Source organism: Pseudophryne corroboree, chromosome 2 (assembly GCF_028390025.1).
Source record: "Pseudophryne corroboree isolate aPseCor3 chromosome 2, aPseCor3.hap2, whole genome shotgun sequence".
In the NCBI taxonomy this organism is placed as follows: domain Eukaryota; kingdom Metazoa; phylum Chordata; class Amphibia; order Anura; family Myobatrachidae; genus Pseudophryne; species Pseudophryne corroboree.
In genome coordinates this window covers 460,174,520-460,200,444 of record NC_086445.1, presented here as the reverse complement: position 1 = coordinate 460,200,444, position 25,925 = coordinate 460,174,520, and the positions used below count along the sequence as shown (strand labels likewise).

At 42.1% G+C, this 25,925-nt stretch overlaps 1 protein-coding gene and 1 long non-coding RNA gene across 3 annotated transcripts in view; one reads left to right on the top strand and one right to left on the bottom strand.

The window, feature by feature from the left end:
* Positions 1-25,925, bottom strand: part of GALNT17 (polypeptide N-acetylgalactosaminyltransferase 17) — a 673,198-nt gene that overhangs the window by 107,014 nt on the left and 540,259 nt on the right. The gene's annotated exons all lie outside the window — the stretch shown is intronic.
* Positions 1-25,925, top strand: part of LOC135028121 (uncharacterized) — a 331,605-nt gene that overhangs the window by 226,217 nt on the left and 79,463 nt on the right. Inside the window, exon 4 of one of the 2 annotated variants that reach the window (XR_010224485.1) lies at positions 17,635-23,437. The exons of the other annotated variant lie outside the window; for it this stretch is intronic. This is a non-coding gene — a long non-coding RNA (uncharacterized LOC135028121). Of the gene's footprint in view, positions 1-17,634; positions 23,438-25,925 lie in introns of those variants that run through there. 2 annotated transcript variants of the gene reach the window in all.

Below are 25,925 nucleotides of genomic sequence, written 5' to 3'. Positions count from 1 at the left end.
TGTTGCCCTTAGCAACAGCATTTCGGGTTCTCTACGTATTAAAACACAACATCTTGCTTTTTTCATCTGAGCATTCCTAATAATAGGGAGACACCCAGTTTCTTAGCCTCTGGGCTTCTCTGTTCACTTTGTGTTTATTTTGTTACCCTATCACCTTCTGTGTACGTAATGTCATATTCCCCAGTCTGTCTGTGAGTTCATTTGTTTTGCATCCCTATCCGTTCAGACACCAGTACATTCCTGCAGGCACTGGTGTGCATAACAGTTCAGACACCAGTACATTCCTGCAGGCACTGGTGTGCATAACAGTTCAGACACCAGTACATTCCTGCAGGCACTGGTGTTCATAACATATTCAGCAGGCTAATACTCCTGTTGAAATTTTGTGGGAATATGGAGCATACCCCTCAAAATACGTTGCAACAGGTGGTCGATCAGGTGCAGGTTCTGACTCGACAATTTAATGATTTGTCCATTAAAATGCACACCTCCCAGGCCGCTGGCTGAACTCCCGCAGCAGCAGCACCTTCAGGGGTTAAGGAGCCGAAAGTAAATCTCCCGGATCGTTTTTCTGGAGATCGCTCGCAGTTCTTTTGTTTCAAGGAGAGCTGCAAGCTGTACTTCCGGCTTAGGCCTCAGTCTTCAGGGTCGGAGATTCAGCGGGTGGGCATAGTGATTTCCTTGCTACAAGGAGACCCACAGGTCTGGGCATATGGGTTGCAGCCTGACTGTCCGTTGCTTAAAAGTGTTGATGCTTTTTTTACGGCACTGGGCATGTTGTATGATGACCCTGACAAGACGGCCTCAGCCGAGGCTCAGATTTCGATCCTTAAGCAAGGGCGAAGGCCAGTTGAGGTTTACTGTACGGAGTTTCGGAGGTTGGCCCATGATACCCAGTGGAATGACCCAGCCCTGAGACACCAGTACCGAAGAGGTCTTTCTAACCAGATAAAAGACCAACTGGTACAATATCCCTTGCCTGATAGCTTGGATCAGCTCATGCAGTTATCCATCCGGGTGGATAGACGGCTGAGAGAGCGTAGGCTTGAAAGGGAGACCGAGGTTTCCTTCTTTCCCAAGGGAACCTCAGACTCTGAGGAATTTTCCGAGGAGCCTATGCAGATTGGGGCTACCCGCCTCTCCTCGCGTGAGAAGACGCGGAGGAGACAGCAGGGGTTGTGTTTGTACTGTGGGAATAAAGGTCATGTGGTAGTATCATGCCCAGAAAAGCCGGAAAACTTCAGGGCCTGAGGGTGATGGGAAATATCCTGTCAGGCCAGAAGTCAGAATTTCCCAAGAAGACTTTTATCATTCCGGTGACCTTGAAGATCCTCGGTCAAACTGTCAAGACTGAGGCCTTTGTGGACAGTGGGGCCGACGGGGTTTTTATGGACCGCCAATTCGCCCTGAAACACTGTGTTCCCTTAGTACCCTTGGCATCGGAAATTGAGATTTGTGGGTTAAACGGGGAACCATTATCCCAAGGTAAAATTACCTCTTGCACTAGCCAGATTTCTTTGTTTATTGGAACCACACACTCTAAAAAATTGTCCTTTTATGTGACTGTCTGTACTTTTGCCCCATTGGTGTTGGGGTTACCCTGGTTAAGGGCCCACAATCCTCAATTTGACTGGGTCTCTGGGGAGATTCTTAGTTGGGGTACTGATTGTTTCAGGAGTTGCTTGAGCCTTCCAGTCAGGCTCTCGCAGCTAAGTTTGCCAGGATTGCCAGGGTGTTATGCAGATTTTGCGGACGTGTTCTCCAAAAAAATTGCAGAGGTACTATCTCCCCATCGCCCCTATGACTGTGCCATTGATTTGTTGCCAAATGCTAAGCTTCCCAAGAGCAGGATGTACTCCCTGTCACGTCCTGAGACTCAGGCTATGGCAGAGTACATTCAGGAGAACTTGGATAAGGGATTTATCAGACCTTCATAGTCTCCAGTTGGGTCGGGGTTCTTCTTCGTGGGTAAAAAGGACGGTTCGTTGCGACCCTGCATCGACTTCAGGGAATTGAACCGTATCACGATTAAAAACTCATACCCACTGCCTCTCATTTCGGTCTTGTTTGACCAGCTTCGTACTGCCACAATTTTTTCTAAGATTGACCTACGCAGGGCGTACAATCTAATCCGAATAAGAGAGGGGGATGAATGGAAGACTGCCTTTAATACCCACTCAGGGCATTATGAATATTTGGTGATGCCTTTTGGGCTCTGTAATGCCCCGGCAGTCTTCCAGGATTTCATGAACGATGTACTCAGGGAATATTTGGATAGATTCTTAGTTGTATACTTAGATGACATCCTAATCTTCTCCCATTCCCTGGAGGAACATCGGAAGCATGTACGGTTAGTCCTCCAGAAACTCAGAGACCACCGGCTTGGGGTGAAGCTGGAGAAGTGCGAATTTGAAGTTCAGCAAATCGCATTTCAAGGATATATTATCTCCCCAGAAGGTTTCCAAATGGAGGGTTCCAAGGTACAGGCAGTCCTGGATTGGGTGCAGCCCACTAGTTTGAAGGCGCTTCAGCGTTTCCTGGGCTTTGCAAATTTTTATAGACGATTTATCGCTGGATTTTCGTCTATAGTGGCGCCCTTGGTGGCACTCACTAAGAAAGGGGCGGATGTTGCTCACTGGTCTTGTGAGGCTAAAGCGGCTTTTGCCCGTCTCAAAAGGGCATTTGTCTCGGCAAAGGTGCTGCGACACCCAGATCCAGAGCGTCCTTTTGTGGTGGAGGTGGATGCCTCTGAGATGGGTATTGGGGCAGTGCTCTCTCAGATGGGAGTGTCTGATAATCGCCTTCATCCCTGTGCTTACTTTTCCCGTAAATTTTCGCCTGCCGAGATGAATTATGACGTGGGTAACCGGGAATTGTTGGCTATTAAGGATGCACTCGAGGAGTGGAGACACTGGCTTGAGGGGGCTAAGTTTGTGGTCTCAATTCTCACCGACCATAAGAATCTGGCATATTTAGAGTCAGCGAAGCGTCTCAATGCCAGGCAGGCACGATGGGCTTTGTTTTTTGCTCGCTTTAATTTTTTGATAACATATCGCCCTGGGTCAAAAAACATCAAGGCTGATGCGCTCTCGCGGAGTTTTGCTCCAATCCAGGAGACCACCGAGGAGCCGTTGCCCATTGTGTCCCCATCATGTATTAAAGTGGGCATTACCCAGGACCTCTTGTCATTAGTCCTTAGAGCACAGGAGCAGGCTCCTCCAGACCTTCCGGTAGGTCTTTTGTTTGTGCCTCCTAGGTTAAGACAGCGAGTGTTCCTGGAATTCCATGCCAAGAAGTCGGCAGGTCACCCGGGTATTGCCAGAACTCGGGAGTTGCTATCTAGGGCGGTGTGGTGGCCCTCGGTGGCTAAGGATGTGGATCAGTGGGTTCGGGCATGTGACATCTGTGCCCGAAATAAGACTCCTAGAGGGGTTCCTGTTGGCCCATTACATCCACTCTCTATCCCATCTAAGCCATGGACCCACATTTCAATGGATTTTGTGGTGGACTTGCCCAAATCCTCGGGGATGACAGCCATCTGGGTTGTCGTTGACAGGTTTTCGAAGATGGCGCACTTCGTTCCACTGGTTGGGCTGCCATCGGCCAGACGCCTGTCTGAATTATTTATGCTGCATGTTGTGCGTCTCCACGGGTTGCCACTTGATGTGGTCTCTGACCGCGGATCCCAGTTTGTGGCCAAATTCTGGAGGTCATTTTGTTCCGATCTCCAGATTTCTGTCAGCTTGTCGTCAGGCTACCATCCGCAGTCTAATGGGCAGACTGAAAGGGTGAACCAGTCCTTGGAGCAGTTCCTCAGGTGTTATGTCTCCGAGTGTCAGACTGACTGGGTTGCTCATCTGTCCATGGCGGAGTTTGCCTATAACAACGCGGCTCACTCTGCTACAGGGATCTCTCCCTTCCTTTGTGTGTATGGGCATCATCCTAAGACCAATTCTTTTGACCCCCTGGACTCCACGCCTGGTGGTTCCTCTGTGGTTTCTGTCCTTAGAGGTATTTGGAGGAAAGTGAAGAAAGCCCTTGTGTCTGTGTCATTAGTGACCAAAAGGGTTTTTGATAAGCGGAAAAGACCCTGCAGCTTCAAATTAGGAGACTTCGTCTGGTTGTCTACCAAGAATTTGAAGTTGAGACAGCCATCTCATAAGTTAGGCCCCCGGTTCATCGGCCCTTATAAGATCACCAGGGTAATCAATCCGGTGGCATTTCAGTTAGACCTGCCCCGTGCTTTGGGTATCAATAAAACATTTCATTGTTCCCTTTTAAAACGGGCGATTAGTAATCCTTCTTCCAGTGGAAGACCTTCTCCTCTTCTGATACGTGGCCAGAAGGAGTTTGTTGTTGAAAGGATTCTTGACTCCAAGATGGTTCGGGGTCGGCTGTCATTTTTGGTGCACTGGAAGGGGTATGGCCCGGAGGAGCGGTCGTGGGTGCGCAGTTGTGATCTTCATGCCCCCAGACTGATACGCTCTTTCTTCTCGCAGTTCCCCGATAAACCCGGTGGTAGGGGTTCTTTGACCCCTCGTCAGAGGGGGGGTACTGTTAGGGTCTCCTGCCCTGTGCTGCCACGTCGTCATGGCAACCAGGAGACAAGTGCTAGCGGAGTAACCTGAGCGCAGCTGATACTCCGGTTCGGGTCTTTTGCTGTGCAGTGGTTACAGGCTCTGTGCACGGCAGGGGATCCGGTGCTGGTTTTTGTGCTCACAGTCTGTGAGGTCTGAGTGGGGCGTGGACAGCACCTGCTTTATAAGGCCTCTTCTCAGGTTAAGCAGATGCTGCTGAATCTTTGTTGGTTAGTCAGTTCCTGAAAGTTTGCCAGTACTGTGTAGCTTTGTATTTGTTGTTGCTTACTGCAAATAGGCCTGGGGATTTGGTACTACACTCTGCCAATCGAGACCTAGCAGTAAGACTGGAGTCAGTCGTTTAACCTGCTGGGGTTCTTTTGCTACTCTGTGAACTTAGCAGGTTTGCGGCTGTATTCTCAGACTGCCTGCCTAAATCCTGTCTCACTGTGCAAGGTGTTCAGGTATTCAGTTTAGTGGCAGTAAGCTGAACCTGTGCACTGCAAGTGAGGATTAGGATTGTGGAGACTCTCCTTGTGTCTCACTCTTTGTGCTCAACAGGTATGATTCGTTGAACTACACATCCCAGCAAGTTGTACTGCATTTGCTGATTATGTCAAAAGAATTTCATGTTTGAATAGTCTAGGTATGATTCGTTGAACTACACATCCCAGCAAGTTGTACTGCATTTGCTGATTATGTCAAAAGAATTTCATGTTTGAATAGTCTAGGTATGATTCGTTGAACTACACATCCCAGCAAGTTGTACTGCATTTGCTGATTATGTCAAAAGAATTTCATGTTTGAATAGTCTAGGTATGATTCGTTGAACTACACATCCCAGCAAGTTGTACTGCATTTGCTGATTATGTCAAAAGAATTTCATGTTTGAATAGTCTAGGTATATTGAATACGGGTTTTTTTTTTTTGTTTTTTTTTCTTGTATGTTTTTCTCTTTGTAGAGATATAGTTGGCTGCCTTATTGGCATGTAATGTCTGTTTTTCTAAGCTAATTTATGGCCTTAGTTTAAAGGGGGATGGTCTTGGGTGGAGTTTGCAATCATTGCATTCACATGGATATTGTTCCTATTTGAAGTCTAGTATACGGCTGGATAGACGTCGGCTGGCAGTGCTTTCATAGAAGTGCTGACATAAAAGTGTTATTATAAAAATAGCGTTATACCTGCGTTAAACCGAAGAAAACCAGAAGGAAAACATCAACACACCAACACTACCACAAAAGGACTGCCTTAATGCTCAAAAGTATGTAATTCATCTTATGCATATCATCCGTTTTTACAAAACCGAAGAAAAGGCATGCCCAATCTGCTCACTACAGTTCTCTCTTATGCAAACTTATGTATGTTTCTTTATGTAATGATTTCTTGAAAATGTCATTGCATGTGTGGGGAAGTTGCTCAGTGAAACAGTTTAGTATTGCATACTAACTGGTGATTACCTCTTTTGAACATTAACCCATTGTGGTAAGGTATAGTCATGGTGTAAAGGACAGAGTATGATTACTGATTAGTAAAAGAAAACAAATACTGAGCAACATCCCCAAACAGGTAATTTCAACTTTAAACTTGTCATTTATTTTGTACGCTCTGGACATGGCTACTAATAACAAATGCACAGAAACATTTTTTAAAGCTATGTCTGCAAATGTTAGGAGCTTAGGAGACAAAATTCCAGAGCTAATTGCGATAATGACAAGGGATAACCTGGATTTTGTGGCAATTACAGAGTCTTGGTGCAATGAGAATCATGACTGGGACTTAACTATACCAGGATACAATTTATTTAGGAAAGATAGAATAGGAAGAATAGGAGGAGGGGTAGCAATGTATGTGAAAAAAAGCATAAATGCCACTTTAATACAAAATATTGAAGCCAAAACTGAGGCCCTTTGGGTCACCATAGAAACTGGGAAGAAGGACATTATTCGCATTGGGGTGATCTATAGACCACCAGGCCAGGGGCAGGATTTGGACAGGAACCTATTGTTGGACATCTCTAAAATGGCTTTTAAGGGAGAAGTCATAATCATGGGAGACTTTAATTTACCTGATGTAAATTGGGAGGGGTCTTTTGCAAGTTCAGCTACAAGTGGCAAATTTCTACATTCCTTACAGGGAGCATCTCTCAAGCAATTGGTGAGGGAGCCCACTCGCAAAGACTCAATATTAGATCTAATTCTTACAAATGGTGAAAGGATATCTGATATATATGTGGGTGAGCACCTGGGATCCAGTGATCATCAAGCAGTATGGTTTAGTATAAAGACAGGATCCAACTCCTCTCACACAAAAACAAAGGTGTTGGATTTTAGAAATGCAGACTTTGCTAAAATGGGGAGATGTTTAAGTGATTCATTGGCAGACTGGAGAAACTTGGAAGGGGTGCAGGAGAGGTGGAAAAAAATTAAAAGTGCATTACTAAGTGTAACAGACCTTTGTATCAAAATGGTTAGGAAAAGCACCAGGAAAAGGAAGCCAGTGTGGTTCACAAAAGTAGTATCAACTAGTGTGAAAGCAAAAAAGATGGCTTTTAGGAAATACAAACAGACTCAAAATAATAACGACAAAGAGGAGTATCTGGACAGACGGAAGGATGCTAAGAAAGTGATCAGACGTGCAAAGGCAGAAGCTGAGGAGAAAATGGCCCAGTCAGTAGATAAAGGGGGCAAAACTTTTTTAAGTATATAAGTGAAAGGAGAAAATCAAATGGAGGAATAATAAGACTTAAGACAGAGAGTGGGCATTTGGTGGAGGGAGACAAGGCAATAGCAGATCACCTAAATAATTATTTTTGCTCAGTATTTACTACAGAAGAAGGGATGGGGCCACAGTTAAATTGCAAGGACATTCATAAAAATAAGGTAGATGAAAATACATTTACAGAGGAGAAGGTCCTAACAGAACTTTCAAAACTAAAAGTGGATAAATCAATGGGACCAGATGGGATACACCCAAGGATACTCAAAGAGCTAAAAGATGTCCTGGTTACACCTTTAACAGAATTATTTAACCAGTCACTAAATACAGGTGATATTCCAGAGGACTGGAAAAGAGCAAATGTAGTTCCACTGCACAAAAGTGGAAGCAAGGAAGAAGCAAGTAACTACAGACCAGTAAGCCTTACATCAGTAGTAGGGAAAGTAATGGAAAAACTATTAAAAGAAAGAGTAGTGGAATATCTTAAATCAAACAACTTACAGGATCCAAAACAGCATGGATTTACTGGTGGGAGATCATGCCAAACAAATCTTATTGACTTTTTTGACTCTGTGATGAAAATAATAGATCAAGGGGGAGCTGTAGATGTAGCATATCTAGACTTTAGTAAGGCGTTTGACACTGTCCCACATCACAGACTGCTAAATAAACTTGAAAGCCTGGGGGTGGATTATAAATTAGTGAAATGGATAAGAACCTGGTTGCAGGATAGGAAACAGACAGTTGTAGTTAATGGAGTGCAATCTATGGAGGGAAATGTTACCAGTGGAGTACCCCAGGGATCTGTACTTGGTCCAGTTCTCTTTAATATCTTTGTTGGTGACATTGCAGATGGTATTGAAGGGAAGATATGCCTTTTTGCAGATGATACAAAGATATGCAACAGGGTAGACACACCGGGAGGGGTCAAACAAATGATTGATGACCTAGGTAGGCTTGAGAAATGGTCAAGAACGTGGCAACTACAGTTTAATGCTAAAAAATGCAAAATCATGCACTTGGGTCTCAAAAACCCAAAGGCTAAGTATAGTATCAAGGGTACTATAATGGAAACTACTGAGGAGGAAAGAGATTTAGGAGTCACTATTTCAAGTGACTTGAAGGCAGGAAAGCAATGCAACAAAGCAATGAGAAAGGCAAGTCAGATGCTTGGTTGCATAGGGAGAGGAATCAGTAGCAGGAAAAAAGAAGTGATAATGCCACTGTATAGGTCATTGGTAAGGCCCCACCTGGAATACTGTGTCCAGTTCTGGAGACCCTATCTCCAGAAGGATATAAATACATTAGAGAGTGTACAAAGAAGGGCAACTAAAATGGTGCATGGCCTACATCACAAAACTTACCCGGAAAGGCTAAAAGATCTTAACATGTATAGTTTGGAGGAGAGAAGGGAAAGGGGAGACATGATAGAAACTTTCAAATATATAAAGGGTCTTAACAAAGTTCAGGAGGGAAACATTCTTCAAAGGAAAAGAAGTATTAGAACTCGAGGGCATACATTGAGACTGGAGGGGGGGAGGTTCAGGGGAAATTTAAGGAAAAATTATTTCACAGAAAGGGTAGTGGATAAGTGGAATAGCCTCCCATCAGAGGTGGTAGAGGCTAAGACTGTAGGGCAATTTAAACATGCTTGGGACAGGCATATGAATATCCTTACAAAGAATCAAGATTAAAAAAGGGTTGAGATTGCCTAAAGGATAAAATAAAAAAGGGGCAGACTAGATGGGCCAAGTGGTTCTTATCTGCCGTCAAATTCTATGTTTCTATGTTTCTATGTTTCTATCATTCCATCTCTGACCAAGGAGTTTACTGCCACACCCGTTGGTTACCCTTTAGGGTTTTGCTGTTGCCCTTAGCAACAGCATTTCGGGTTCTCTACGTATTAAAACACAACATCTTGCTTTTTTCATCTGAGCATTCCTAATAATAGGGAGACACCCAGTTTCTTAGCCTCTGGGCTTCTCTGTTCACTTTGTGTTTATTTTGTTACCCTATCACCTTCTGTGTACGTAATGTCATATTCCCCAGTCTGTCTGTGAGTTCATTTGTTTTGCATCCCTATCCGTTCAGACACCAGTACATTCCTGCAGGCACTGGTGTGCATAACAGTTCAGACACCAGTACATTCCTGCAGGCACTGGTGTGCATAACAGTTCAGACACCAGTACATTCCTGCAGGCACTGGTGTTCATAACATCATGTTCATCATCTTCCCCTTTAAATCATCATTTGAAAAAATGCTCTATTCATGTGTAACATTTGCTAATCTCACTGTAACAATGTAAATAAATTACAGCATCAACATTACTAAAGTTTTAGCATAAGTGGGAGTGATCCCGATGCAATCAATCAAAAGTGTATGCCAATTGTCATCACATTAGCTTGTATCTTTTTCAGGGGTTAAGCACCCGTAAATTATATGCCTTCAAACAAGCACATCTATTCCTTTTTTGTTGTATGCATTTGCCATATTATATATTATACTGAAACCATACTGTACTTTCGTTGTAAGATATAAGACCAAATCTGTCTCATTTGGAATGAGTATACAGTAGATGCATAAGAGTTTTTGGTTCACATGTGCAGTTGAAAAACACACATAAAAGTGCAAGTTACATTTATGCCCAGCTCTGCATGAGCCTCTATACATGCATGGAAAGAATACAGATGGTACATTGAATAGTATAAATAGCAACAAATAAAGAGTAGCTCCTTAATTACACACTGTTTAAGTTTACAGGTCCTGTCTGTAATTAAAGTGTGAGGCAGATAAATGAAGATGTAATCAACCTTTTCCTGAATCTCCTATGAGATGCAGTCTGAGTGCAGTGTAAAGTAAGGAATAAATAAGATAGGCTTTTCTGCTCCAGTCAGCAGTCTGTTGTGAAAAATGAAGTCAACTGTTAGCGACGAGGATGACTGAAGCAATGCAGTTCACCTTATTAAGAAAGGACTTATTCATGGGTTGTTGTTTCATTCATCAACTAGCAGACAACCATGAAGCTCACTCTTACCAGCCAAAGCAGCCTTTCCACCTGATATAACTTAGACACCCTAAGTGCACAATTACACTGTTCAGTATTCAATGATCATCCCAAAACAACTATTTGTTCCTATTAATTGGTGGCACCACTCTCTGTGATCAACACAATTTTGTGTGCAAACATCTTTGCATTTTGCAGTATACCCAGAGGTGGATTAAGGCTCCCAGTGGTCAGGGGCACTAAAGAGCTGGGGTCCCCATGGACTAAACTAAAAGTTTATATATATATATATATATATATATATATGCAGCGACAGACTGGGGCTTTAAATCGGCCCTGGCATTCGGCGCGGGCGCTCGTCATGGGGGCGTGCTGCCACAATGTATGGGGGCATGCCGTGAGTCATGAGGGTGTGGACTCATGGCACGACCCCGTTACCGTGGCGACTCTTGGGGTTGGGGGCGTGCCGCAAGTGGTTCCGGTATGAATGGTCAACAATATTAAGGTCAACACTCATTAGGTCGACCACTATTGGTCGACATTGACATGGTCAACATAGACTAATGGTCGACACACGAAAATGGTTGACACATGAAAGATCGACACATGAAAAGGTTGACATGAGTTTTTTACCTTTTTGGTGTCGTTTTCTGCGTAAAGTGATGGGGAACCCCAATTAGTGCACCGTGTCCCCTCAAATGGCTCGCTTCGCTCGACAAGTTTCGGTCAAGGTGCCTCTCCGCTACTGCTGCGCTTGGCTCAGGTTACCATTCCCAATTGTAGTCCACATGGATTGTAAAGTATGAAAAAGTTCAAAAAAAAGAAAAAAACCTTTTCATGTGTTGACCTTTCACGTGTCGACCATTTTCATGTGTCGACCATTAGTCCATGTCAATGTCGACCAACAGTGGTCGACCTAATGAGTGTCGACCTTAACACTGTCGACCATCTGACCGGATACAGCCGTGAGTCTGGGGGCGTGGACTAGCGGCATGTCCCCATCTCCATGGAGACCGGTGGGGGCGGCTAAAGCAGAGAGCCAGAAGCTGCGCTACACGCGGCCTTCCCAGCTCTCTGAGAGACTGGATCGGCCCACCTGCCCATCGGCCCTTCTGGCATGTGCCAGAAGTGCCAGATGGCCAATCCGGCACTCATAGGCTGAAATGGATATGCTACACACAGCAACTTATGCCAACGTTTCAAAGTCCATTTACTTTTTCGTCAGGGATAATACAAACAGTGACACACTTCCCCTTAAATCAGGTGCAACAGTTGAGCCCCTCCTCTTGGCCAGGGAATATTAGCCCCGCTAGTTAATTCCCATTATACACGTCATCACTCCAGCTGTGACCAGACAACTGCAGCGGACATGTACAGAAACCACCATAATAAAACTACTTGTGCAAGATATAAACATAAATATAATTAAATAACATGTAGCAAACAAGAACATATTAATACATTACACTACTTACAGAATTTTCAATAGAAACAACTAAAACTCAGTTTGTCATTTAATCCTTTAGGTGATAGCGTATCTAAATGCATAATCCATCTATTTTCACATTTTAACAATGACCCTCTGTCTACACCCCTCATATTATATGGAATGTGATCAATCATTCGATAACATAAGAAATGACGGGATACTGGCTGATCACTAAAGCCTGTATTAAGGGCTTTTCTAATAGCGGAACAGTGAGCTGTCATACTTTCCTTAATGGTACACTTAGTTTTTCCTATGTAGGACAAGCCTCATTGGCATACAATCTGTTACACCACATACTTTGAACTACAAGTAAAATGGTGTCTGATCTTATACGTTTTACCAGTACGTGGATGTTGGAAAGTGTCCCCTCTAATTAAAAAACCACATGTGGTACAACCACAACTGAAACAACCATTATTTTTTGCCAACATTTTTTATGTTTTTTTAACCACTGCTTCTGTGATATCAGATTTAACAAGATAATCTCTCAAATTTCGTACTCTCTTATAACATGGCATGAGACTTGTAGACTCCAATCCCAAGGCTGGGCCTGATTTCACCACAGGCCAGTATTTATTAGAGATCTTATTGATATTTTCACTACAAATCGAGTAAGTGATTACCCATGGCAACACCTCATCTCTTTTTTTGCAAGTAAGACAGACACTTCTGTGTGTCTGTGTCTAATTAAGTAAAACTGTCTGTCTTACTTGCTGTATCCTTACGAAAGAGTTCAGAATCACTGAAATAACTTGCAATGGTAAGGTACCTTATTTATAAAGACATCTAGAGTGCCATCCTGGGTACACACACTAGCACATTTTATTTATATATATATATATATACACATAGAGGGTACCGGCTCTCCCATGAGCACTTTGCAGCTAAGCGCCGGGTGCCTGTGCAGTAAGACGTATGTACATGCAGAGAATGGCACAGCACTCCAAGGCGGCTTTGAAAATAATCACTCAGACAGCAGGGATACAGCAACGTTTCAATGTATTAACATTTTCCTCAGGCTTAACAAATACAAAGATAGTACTTACATATATAGCAGACTCTCACCAGGTGCAAGACGCCGTCCTTCCGGATACGGGACAAGTACCCGCCCAGCGGCGTGAACGTCTAATATGACGTCATCCATGTGCTCCCCATCACCATGGTAACCATATGCAATGCACTTGAACACAGTTTAGCTACAAGAATATCAATCATAGTCCAATATAACTGATCGTGGACCCTGTATAAAACCAATACAAATGGATAAATGCATAATTAGTACAATATAAAGATATCTCCAAACTACGGCAAATATCATGTTTATCTAAAATGACTGAGAGTTAGATATTCATTTAAACCTCGTGGAGCCACAGTGTCCAATCTCTGGATCCACTGGGCTTCCCTTTGTAGCAATTTTAACCCTCGGTTGCCACCTCTTAATGAAGGTAGGATTTGATCGATCATTCTGTATCTGACCGTGGTTAACGGATGGCGTGCAATACTAAAGTGGCGTGCGACAGGCTGTTCACTTTTACCAGTATTAATGGCTGCCTTAATTGCTGACCTATGGGCTGCCATACGTTCCTTAAATGTTCTTTCGGTTTTACCGATATATGACAGCCCACAGGGGCATATCAGTTGGTACACCACAAACCTGGACCCACAAGTGAGTCTATGTTGGATGTGGTAGGTTTTACCTGTATGAGGGTGTTGGAATTTGTCACCTGGTATTAAAAACTGGCATGTCGTACATGTACATCTATAGCATCCCTTTCTCATGCCGTAATAAATCGATTGGGGCCTAGGATCATATATATCTGTTCTGACTAAAATGTCATGTAAATTTCTAGTTCTTTTATAACAGGGCATGATTCTAGAATCAGACAACTTCAAATCAGGATCTGACTGTATGATATCCCAATGTTTTTTCACTGAAGTCTTAATAGTTTCACTTACTGCATTGAATTCCTGTACCCAAGGGATACAAGACTCAGATGCTGTATTATTCTGGGGATATAATAGTTGGTGTCTGTCCAATGCCAAAGCCTTAGTTTTAGCTGCTTTGAGCAATGTAGGGTGGTAGCCCCGATTTTTAAATTTATCAGACATATTGTCAATTTGCTCCGCCGCTTTTGCTGGATCAGAGGTAATGCGCTTGGCCCTAATGAATTGAGAGTAGGGGAGACCGCGTTTCAGAGGATACGGATGACAACTTTTAAAGTGCAACGTCTGGCAAGGTTCCAGGGAGTCTCTGACATCTATTATTGAGATCCACAATCAGAGGGAGCATCCTATTAAACTTACCTACTCAATATCTGTAGATACCATCCAATATCTAGATGTTCAATTGACCGTTAAAAATGGTAGATTAATAACATCATTATTTTCAAAACCTTCAGATAGGAACAACCTGTTGCACTTTAAAAGTTGTCATCCGTATCCTCTGAAACGCGGTCTCCCCTACTCTCAATTCATTAGGGCCAAGCGCATTACCTCTGATCCAGCAAAAGCGGCGGAGCAAATTGACAATATGTCTGATAAATTTAAAAATCGGGGCTACCACCCTACATTGCTCAAAGCAGCTAAAACTAAGGCTTTGGCATTGGACAGACACCAACTATTATATCCCCAGAATAATACAGCATCTGAGTCTTGTATCCCTTGGGTACAGGAATTCAATGCAGTAAGTGAAACTATTAAGACTTCAGTGAAAAAACATTGGGATATCATACAGTCAGATCCTGATTTGAAGTTGTCTGATTCTAGAATCATGCCCTGTTATAAAAGAACTAGAAATTTACATGACATTTTAGTCAGAACAGATATATATGATCCTAGGCCCCAATCGATTTATTACGGCATGAGAAAGGGATGCTATAGATGTACATGTACGACATGCCAGTTTTTAATACCAGGTGACAAATTCCAACACCCTCATACAGGTAAAACCTACCACATCCAACATAGACTCACTTGTGGGTCCAGGTTTGTGGTGTACCAACTGATATGCCCCTGTGGGCTGTCATATATCGGTAAAACCGAAAGAACATTTAAGGAACGTATGGCAGCCCATAGGTCAGCAATTAAGGCAGCCATTAATACTGGTAAAAGTGAACAGCCTGTCGCACGCCACTTTAGTATTGCACGCCATCCGTTAACCACGGTCAGATACAGAATGATCGATCAAATCCTACCTTCATTAAGAGGTGGCAACCGAGGGTTAAAATTGCTACAGAGGGAAGCCCAGTGGATCCAGAGATTGGACACTGTGGCTCCACGAGGTTTAAATGAATATCTAACTCTCAGTCATTTTAGATAAACATGATATTTGCCGTAGTTTGGAGATATCTTTATATTGTACTAATTATGCATTTATCCATTTGTATTGGTTTTATACAGGGTCCACGATCAGTTATATTGGACTATGATTGATATTCTTGTAGCTAAACTGTGTTCAAGTGCATTGCATATGGTTACCATGGTGATGGGGAGCACATGGATGACGTCATATTAGACGTTCACGCCGCTGGGCGGGTACTTGTCCCGTATCCGGAAGGACGGCGTCTTGCACCTGGTGAGAGTCTGCTATATATGTAAGTACTATCTTTGTATTTGTTAAGCCTGAGGAAAATGTTAATACATTGAAACGTTGCTGTATCCCTGCTGTCTGAGTGATTATTTTCAAAGCCGCCTTGGAGTGCTGTGCCATTCTCTGCATGTATATATATATATATATATATACATGCATACACAGTATACACACACGGTGTACCATAATGATGCGACACAGTTTAAAAACTAGTATCTATGACTGGAACAAGCACATTTATTAAGGACTGTGTGTAATACATGACCGAGGTACAGTAGTTCATAGCACTGGTTAAGGTTTGAATAATACATTACTTAGTTGGTCACTACTCAATGAGAACTTTCTCAGGCTCTCTCTGTCATGAACACCATAGAGTGGTGCAGCACAACAGCAGGAATGGCCGCTATCAACTTCCAGATGCTTTGTTTGAGTTCCAGAGTTGTGCTTCCAATGCATTTTGATCTAATCTAGAGCTTTTTCAAGGCCTTGAGAAAGATCTAGATTAGATCGAAATGCGTTGGAGCAGATGGGAGCATATTCATTGTTTTATGTAAACATCTCGCCTCTTGGGAACTTTTGGACCATTGGGATCCTGGTAAAAAAGGACTATCCAGACTTACATTTTTCAGGTTAAATGTACTTAATACCCATAGCCCTTTCCCTTGGTGAGATTATGTAAAACTCCCATTTTATGTATTTTTTATGTATTTTTTTATTCTATTTTTAAGAACTTTGTATTAATTTCTGGAAACAAGAAAAATGTTCTAGAAGGTGGAACTATCTTTATTAGATTTTACCTACATACAGTAGAAGGGAAGGTTTGGTTATGTCTCTTTTTAAATGTTAGTGCTTGGTGTCATGATGATACCTATCTTTGTGTATTCAGTATTGAAGAAATGTGGTGAAAGTTTAATTAAGGTCAGTACAGACATAGGAGCTTATTGCACCTGAGAGAGACATACTCTATTTTTGTTTACATTAGAGGATAATGACTGGGCTGAGATTCAGAAGAATGCAGCCTCTATATGTGTTAACTAAAAGAGAATGCATATAAACTGCTCATCAGATGGTACTATGTGCCCTCTCGTTTCATAAAAAACTACTCGGATGCATCAAAAATGTGCTGGAGAGGTTATCCTTCCAGAGGCATGTTTCTACATAAAATAACCCACCCAAATCTAACTCTCTCTGCACATGTTATATCTGCCTCCCCTGCAGTGCACAAGGTTTTGCCCAATTGCTAACAGAATTCCTGCTGCGATCAACTTGGAATTACCCCCAATATTATTATTAGCAGCAACTAATTTAAAGATAATTATTCTGAATCATACAAATATACAGATTTTATTATTACCAGACATGAAAACGTTATGGTTTTAGCAAATCCAGGCAGGTGGTTTTGGAGCCACCAAAAAGTTTAAATTTAATAGAAAAAAATTAACTAGACTCATTTTGGTGCATAATTATATAGATTTGTAATGTAAATGTGTATATTTACATGCTAAAAATAAACTGACAGTAATTCAAACTCTAAAATAGGTCATAGAGGATAAAACACACTGCCCAACCTTGCTTAAATATCCCTACAAATTTGAAACACTGTCCTGCTGCAACATTCAATGGTTTGCTTTGGGGAAGTACCACCTCTGACCACCAGTGATAAAAACTGTCTCTTTCTGACCAGTACAGAATTTTAACTGCTCAATGATTAGACCAAGAATACCATGTTACCTATGCATGGGATTCCAGGATATATAGAATGCTTATAGAATTTAACAGTACTACAACACCTAGAAAGTCATAATCCTGGGCTGGCGGAAACCAAATATTGCAATATGCTGTGACAATGATGTTTTGCCTTACCTTGTGAGGTGTACAGTACAGTAATTTCATATTTGTCCAAGGCTCAGCCTTTTTATGTAATATTAATCCAAATAGCTCATTAGAATTTAAATCATAACTGTCAGAGGTTTGTCTGGCGTTATTTCTTTGCTTTATGCCACAGTACCTTGTGCATTATGTTGAGGGCGACATATCTCTGTTTTACTACTTGGGGGAATGATGATTATCAGTATACAGTAGGAGACTGCGCTATTAAGAAGTCTGTTTCTCAATTGTAAAATATACCAATGAACAACTGGCTGCAAAGCATCTTAACTGCTAAGTATGTTAGTGTTAAGTATGAGGATATGAACTTTGGAGATACACGGACATGCTTCAGCTGATGTGACCCCTATCTTCTCTTTGTCTTCCTCAGGTAACCTGCAACTTTATCTCACTCCTGCAACAATCTCTCACTCCTGCAACTTTACATGCTTATTTGTATTGTGCTAGGTAACCTGCAACTTTATCTCACTCCTGCAACAATCTCTCACTCCTGCAACTTTACATGCTTATTTGAATTGTACTAGGTAACCTGCAACAGTGCAACTTTATTTATAATTAGTTATTCTAAGCCACTACTAAAGTAGGAAATCACTGTGTACTAGTGGGGGATGTACTGGTCTGTTGATGTTCACACCTAGTGCTATCCTTTTGTTGTGGGTGGAGTTTCAGAGGGTGGGTGCTGTTAGCAATCAAGCCTGTATCCATGTGTGCATTTATATTTTATTAGTACATATTTGGCTGCAAAGCCACTGGCTGCAAAGCATCTTAGCTGCTAAGTATGTTAGTGTTAAATATGAGGATATGAACTTTGGAGCTACACGGACATAAACAGGAGAGAAACAGAAGGACAGCAGACTATCTTCCCCACCTCCACAAAAGAACTGCAAACAAAATACTAGAGCGTTACCTAATCCACTACCACCAATGCCTGCAGACTGCATAGCCTGGACACTGACCTCCCTGTCTGATTAAGTAACAGCCCTACTGCACTCACATGCTTTCTGAATCTCATTTATATTATCTACAACCACTGTGTAACAATCTCAGCCTTTCTGATCCTTCCATTATTTTCCAAAAATCCTGTTTGCACTGTCTCTGCTCTTTCTACACCCCCCTTCTCATTGTTTGTTCTATATTACACCCACTCCATTCTATATTATTCCTCTGAACAACACTACTGTACTGTTGTGGCTGCTCGATCCTGTTCTATACCAAATCTCCCTGCTAGGTCACATCCCCCAATTTCCAGACCACTCTCATTCAGAACCCATCAAACCTGATCCACATCTTCCCTGTCCCCTCCCTTCCTTTCTCCTGTGCACTCTGGAATGCTAGATCAATCTGCAACATGCTGCCAACTATCCATGACCTCTTCATCTCACACTCATTTACCCTTCTTGCCGTCACTGAAACCTGGCTCTCCTCCTCTGACACCACCTCCCCTGCTGCCCTCTCCTATGGAGGCCTCTCCTTCACCCACACAGTCAGACCTGATGAATGCCAGGGTGGAGGCGTAGGCATCCTTCTCTCCCCAAACTGCACCTTTTGTGTTATCCCACCTGAGCCCTCCCACCTTTGAGGTCCACACTATCCGCCTCTTCCACCCCATTCACCTCCATGTGGCTGTGATCTATCACCCTCCTGGCCTCTGTTCATCTTTCTTTGACAACTTTGCTGCCTGGCTTCCCCACTTTCTCTCCTCTGACCTCCCCTCTATCATCCTCGGTGACTTTAACATCCGTATTGACATCACTAATACAGCTTCCAATAATCTTCTTGCCCTTTCCACCTCCTTTGGACTTTCTCAATGGACCTCCACCCCTACTCACAATCTCGGCCACTCCCTCGATCTTGTCTTCCCCCACTGATGTGATCTTTCTGATTTCTTAAACTCTTCCTTCCCTCTCTCTGTCCACTATCTGCTTTCTTTCTCCCTCTCATCTTCCCCTCTCCTCTCCACACCCAGACCCACCATCAACTGATGCAATCTCAGGTCTCTCAATCCCGCTATCCTGTCCTCCCTCGAGACTTTCCTCTCTCCTCTTTCCACTATGACTTGTCCCAACCAGGCAACCTCCTTCTATAACTCTTCCCTTACCACTGCTCTCGACTCTGTGGCCCCCCCTCTCCTCTGCCCCCCTCCACTGCTCCAAACCCCAACCCTGGCACTCCAAACTAACATGATTCCTACAAAAATGTTCACACTCCGCAATGTTCCTGGAGGAAATCTCACTCTCTGGTTGACTTCCTCCATTTCAAGTTTATTCTCTCCTCCTACAGCTCTGCTCTTTCTCTCGTCACGCAATCCTTTTTGCAAGTACTCATCCTCCCCTCCCATCCTCCCTCACTGCCACTGACTTTGCCTCCTTCTTCATCTTCAAAATTGAGGATATCCAACATGACATCTCCTCCCATCACCCCTCTGCTGCCCCCCTGCCCCCATCATCCCTCCCCTCCATTTATCCCATCCTGTCCTGCTTCTGTCCCACATCAGACAAGGAAGTACACACCCTCATCTTATCCTCCCCCTCAGCCTGCCTTCTGGAGCCCCCTCCCGTCTTCTCTGCTCCCTCTCCACCACTGAGAAGAGAAAGAGAAATACATCTGCACACTTGATGATCTAACTTGAAGATTTAATGTATTTACAAGACCCCAATGTGCGTGTGTCTTAAATTAGACTTTAAGCCTCTTTGGGGGTGCGACCCTAGGTGGGGAAGAGATCTCAAACGTGGTATTCCACAGATCCTACCGCATCTTTATACTAGATGCAGTAATAATAATAAAGCTGGGTTAAGATGACAGATATTCATCAAGTCTAACCAGGGACGTGTAAACCCTATCGAGTTTGTGTCCTGAGTGGTTCCTGTTTCACACAGAAATTAATTATACTAGTTGCAGGAGTCATTGTGGTGATCCCACTTTTTAGAATCTATTTCACTTAACTTTCTTTTCTTCACCACGTATATGTTTGTATATGTCATATTTTAACCTCTATATTTTGCTGTATGTGTCCCATGACAAGGACCCTCTGAATATTAATAGAAGCAATAAAAGCTACGTTTTATTTTTGATAACTAATCCAACAAAATTGACACAGTGCACCCAACTCAACAACCACTTCTTTAGTTCCCTCTCCACCACTGCCTGCTCCCACCTTGCTCTCCTCTTTAACCTATCGCTCTCTACCATCATCTTTTCCTCACCATTTAAACATGCTCTGGTCTCACCTATTCTAAAAAACCCAACCTCGACCCTTCATCACTAACTAGCTACTGCCCCATTTCTCTTCTCCCATTCGCCTGCAAACTACTTGAATGACTGGTATACAGCTGTCTCATAAGCTACCTCTCTGACAACTCCATCCTTGATCCACTACAATCTGGCTTTCACCCACTCCACCGAGACAGTCCTGGTGAAAGTCACCAATGCCCTGCTTTCGACCAAATCCAGGGGCCACTTCTCTCTGCTCATCCTTCTGGACCTCTCTGTTACCTTTGACACCATGGATCATCCTCTCCTACTCTGCACACTCCAAAACATTGGCCTCTCTAGCACCATCCTTGACTGGTTTACCTCTTACCTCACTAATCGCTCCTTCTCTGTGTCTGCCTCCACCACCACATCACACCCTTCCATCCTTCCTGTTAGTGTCCCTCAGGGTTCTGTCCTAGGCCCCCTTCTGTTCTCCCTGTACACTTTTTTCCTGGGTGCGCTTATTAACTCCTTTGGCCTTCAATACCACCTCTATGCTGATGACACACAACTCTACCTCTCCTCTCCTGATTTGTCCCTCTCTGTCTTCTCTCAGATTTCCACCTGCCTAACCGCCATCTCCTCCTGGATGTCTAAGTACTCTCTGAAGCTCAACGGACAAAACTGAACTCATTATCTTCCCCCAGCCAGAGCAACACCCCCTACCAATATCTCTATCACTGTTGACAACACCATCATCTCCCCATTCCCCAACTCCACTGCCTGAGTGTCACTCTTGACTCCTCCCACTCTTTTGCACCCCACATCCAAGTTCTGGCGCAATCCTGTCAGTTCCAACTACGCAACATTGCTTGCATCAGGCCATTTCTCTCCCAGAGTGCAACTAAACTTATCATCCACTCACTTGTCATCTCACGACTGGACTACTGCAATGTTCTCCTCACTTGCCTCCCTTGCTCCCATCTCGCTCCCCTCCAATCTGTCCTCAACTCCGCAGCTAGGCTTATCTTCCTTTCCCACTGCTCCACATCTGCAACTCCCCTTTGACAAAACTGGCTCCCATTCCCCTACAGAATCCTCTTCAAACTCCTCACCCTCACATACAAGGCCATCTCTAATTCCACTGCTCCCCATATCTCCAACCTCCTCTCCCTTCATATTCCCTCCCACCCAGTATGGTCGGCCAATTACCATCACCTCTCCTCTGCCCTGGTCACTGCTTCTCATGCATGAGTTCAAGATTTTGCCCTTGCTGCACCCCTTCAGTGGAATGCACTACCCTGCTCCATATGACTCTCCACGACCTTGCAAAGCTTCAAACGGGCACTGAAAACCCACCTATTCATCAAAGCGTACCCTTCCAATGCATAACTTAGTCCTGAGGCTGCTCCTCCATCCCCCTGCCTCATGCCTTGAACATCTATGCTTTGATTACATACTGCCATCAGGCTACCTCCCGCTTGCTTGCACCTCATGTCATCTGTCTGTTGCTCCCCTTCCCACTAGATTGTTAGCTCTTCAGAGCAGGGCCCTCTCTCCTCTTGTTGTCAAAGCCTTCTTCTTGCAGCTCTCTCCTACTCAGTGACCATCTTTACACATTTTCTCCTACTGGTAAAGGCTCTTCTCTATCTATGGCTACCAGCCCCAAGTAGTACGATGATTACTCCCTCGCTAGTTACATCTTAGCGGTATTATGTTTTGAGAATTGTGGTGCTCTTTGTTACCTGTACTCTATTTTTGTTATTTATTTACTGTAATGCTAAGTTTTGTCTCCCTGTACTGTCCTTTGTACGGTGCTGCAAAACACTTGTGGCATCCTATAAATAAAATGTAATAAAAATAATAATAATAATATGAAGTTAAACAGACTAACAACATAGAACAGTCTGACGATACTTGAAACACGGGAAAGTTTACTCTATTCTTTAAATTAAGAAACACATATGGCTAGATTTTGTTTTTATCAGTAATCAACAGCCCTCCACAGTACCGATATAGAGGATATATTGCTTTTTCTATAGCCCCTAATAAGCTTTCATTGATACTTGGTGTTAAAGTGTAGACTGTTTTATCAGTAAGTGGTGTTATAAAGAAAAGACTATACTACTGGTGCTTAAAATGTTTTATTTTCAATATAAATTTTATAAACACCTAAGTTTGATTTTAACAACACTCTGCCTTGAGTAAAAGAAGATCCAGTGAAACATGCCTTAATATAACAGCTGGTTGGGTTAGTGTTTTTCTATTGTTTTGGAATAATGTTCAGTTAAAACTTAGAAGCTACTGGTTTTTATCAAGAAAACAAGGCATGGCTACTCTAAATTGAGGTGTAGTTACATCAAATAAGGCAGCATGTCATGATTTCAGGGAATTTTTTAAATTCATCTATCAAGCTGTTAATACCAATGATACTGTAGATCTGTTTTGGTGATAACCAACCCTGGTGAAATGTGTCACTAAGTTTTACTGGTAATTGCATCCACTAGCTATTTAACAAGTGGTACCTGGTCTGCCACAATCGTTCTTCTGTTATTGCCATCTTGGCATTTTGTTATTGACATTAGGCAATAGTAAAAATTGTTGTGTTGTGTCAATAGACAGCGTCAAGAGAACATCATCATTATTTATGTTTTTATTAATAGTTCTGAGTGGATTTTTACATAGAGAACACACATATAAAAGATCTCATATAAAGAAAAAAGATATTTCTTTGTTGAGTTATATTTAAAATGGCTTTCATGGCAAAAGTAATGATTGAGGTAATGCACATTTAAACCATGTTCCTGTTTTGACACTCAACTTGACATGAAGTAGTTATTTAATTGTATAGGGAGTGAATAAGTGGAGAAATGTGTAAAAAAAAAGGCTTTGTGTAGTCTTCATTGTTGAAAGCCCAGTGACCCTAAAATTGGGATGTGTAAAATAACAAAAATATCAACTAAATTGTTTTTTAATCAGAATTTGCCCATTATTACATCAGTTGATCATCTTTTTAGAATATAATTTGTTAGAATTCAACATAGCCTTAGAAAAGCTAATATAACAAAAAATGCTAATACAGTATATATTATAAATAATATTATTTATAATAATAATTAATTATAGAAAGTGTGACACAAAATACACACCACTGCTTATATCAAAAATTGTGCCTGTCTCAAAATAAAATAACCAGTGAGTTAGGAAGTTATTAAGAAAACCATCACATACAAAGGTCTAAGCATGATAGAATTAAGTTATTTCATGTTCAGTCCATTCCAAAAGCTATTTTGGTGCTCTTATATCACCTTCATCTTGGGTTGCCACGTTACGTCATGTATGACAAACCTCCACTATTCTAACATTTAGTGAATGGCGATTTTTAGTAAAACATTATGGATGTTTCTCCAGAAAGTGAACATAAAGTCCAGTGCATCACACGATTTTACTTTTTTTTTACTTTTAAACTGGTCTGTTAAGAAATTGTTGTTATATGAAAAATTAATTGCTTAGTAGCAATGCCTTACCCTATAACTTACGACCCACTAAAATCTTGACATTTTGGAGAAGTATGTCATTTGAATTTGTGTAGCTGTCCCGTGCATCATGGAAAATCGCCCTTATAGGAAATTGGAGATCTTTCACATTGCATTTTGCAACTGTACAATGTACAAATGCTAAACTGAAATAAACTATGTACTGTATGTAGTCGAACATACTGGTGCTGTAGCATATAAATTTTGTTTTACCTTACTGAAAACTTTGCGTAGTCTAATCTATTTTTTTTACAAATAGACACTGCAGTTAATGCAATATTTTAATTATAAAAGTTTTGTGATAGATTACAGTAAATTTTAAATTGTAATTAGTTAGTTGTCACAGAGGTAGCAGGAACAGTGTAGCCAATATTGAATTTTGGAGACAACTTGCAATAAGAGGATTTTCATAGACAATTGAAATTAAAGGATTACTTAAAAGAAATTAAATCACAGAGTTATTTAATGAGGCATAAAGTACCATGTACTGGTTTGGGGTGTTTTTTTTTTTTTTTAAGTACTTTCAACCCATCTTTACAAAAGGTATTTTATTGATACAGTTCTTTATATGATTAGTTCAGTTAGACACTTTTCCTTTCATTAATACAAAGAAAATATTTTCAGTAACATAAACATTGCGATTTTGGGATGCTTTAAAATCTCTCAATAATAATACATCTTTATCCTTCCATCTGATAAAGGGGCAAGGGTTGTCTCCTTTGATCCTGAAGGTTATTTAAGAAGGATTAGGAGGAAAATTTTTTGATAACAGCTGGTACAATATATTGAAATTGAACCTACTATGTATGGGGGGAATTCAATTAGCCGCAGTAAAGAAATAAACATTATTTTCAGTTAGGGCTAACTAATGGTTGGCTATAGGAAGTTATTCAGTTTTTCATGAAGGAATTTCCTAAATATGTATTATATATGTGTTTGCAAAAATGCATAAAACCATCATCAAGCATCTTGGCAGATCAGTGATTTTAGCACATGGTATTTAATAAAAACATGTATTACATGCTTTTTTTCTGATTTGCTTTCTCTGTTAATGGTGAAAATTTCAATGAAAACCCCTCAAGCGAAAGATTCCACTTTCACAGCTTTTACAAATGGTATGTATTGGGGCCAGTAGCGGAACTTGTGAGTGGTAGGCTAAGGTGCAAAAATATAATTGGGCCTCCCTCCTCTACCCCAAAGCAAGGTCACAATATGCCGCATGGAAAATGGTGACAGTGAGAGGCATAGGATGACAGCACAAGGCAGAAGGTGACAGGGGAAGACAGTGGGTTCCAGAGGTACAAGCACAATGTCCTGTGCAGTGCGAAGAAAGCGAAGAAAGGGAGCGATTACTGTACTTTGGTGGGGTCTGGAACACAGCCCCTGCTGTCTTTGTGACAGGGTCCCCTGCCCTTGATTGTGCTTTCCTCAATTTGGCACTCGGTCAGGCAGACTCTGACAGTGCCAGTCACACTGCCTTTAATTCACAGAATCAGTGAATCAGAAAAAATGTACATCTGTCTGTTAAATATAGGCAGTGTGTGGCTGTGATCATCAGCACTGATAGATGGCAGAATTCCTCTATCAGTCTGGCACAAACTAGGTCAGCCCTGCCTCCCAAAAGTAAGGCACATGTCCATCAGGCAGTGGAAGGGGCAGTCTGCTCTATGCACTTGACTATTAACCTGATATTGCTCAAAATGGTCTGCGGGGAGGACAGGGGATTGGTCTTGGCAGGGCAGGCCCCATAGTCCTCAGGGGTCATGGTGCAATGCACCTGCTGCCCCAATGGTAGTTCTGCCTCTTATTGTGACTAATTTAGATTTGTTTTCAAAATGGGCATAAATTACTCAAAATTAAATAAATAAAAAAATGCCATCCATATGCAAGGCAGTAGGCATCACAAGATGTGTCTGTCTCTGTATATACACCT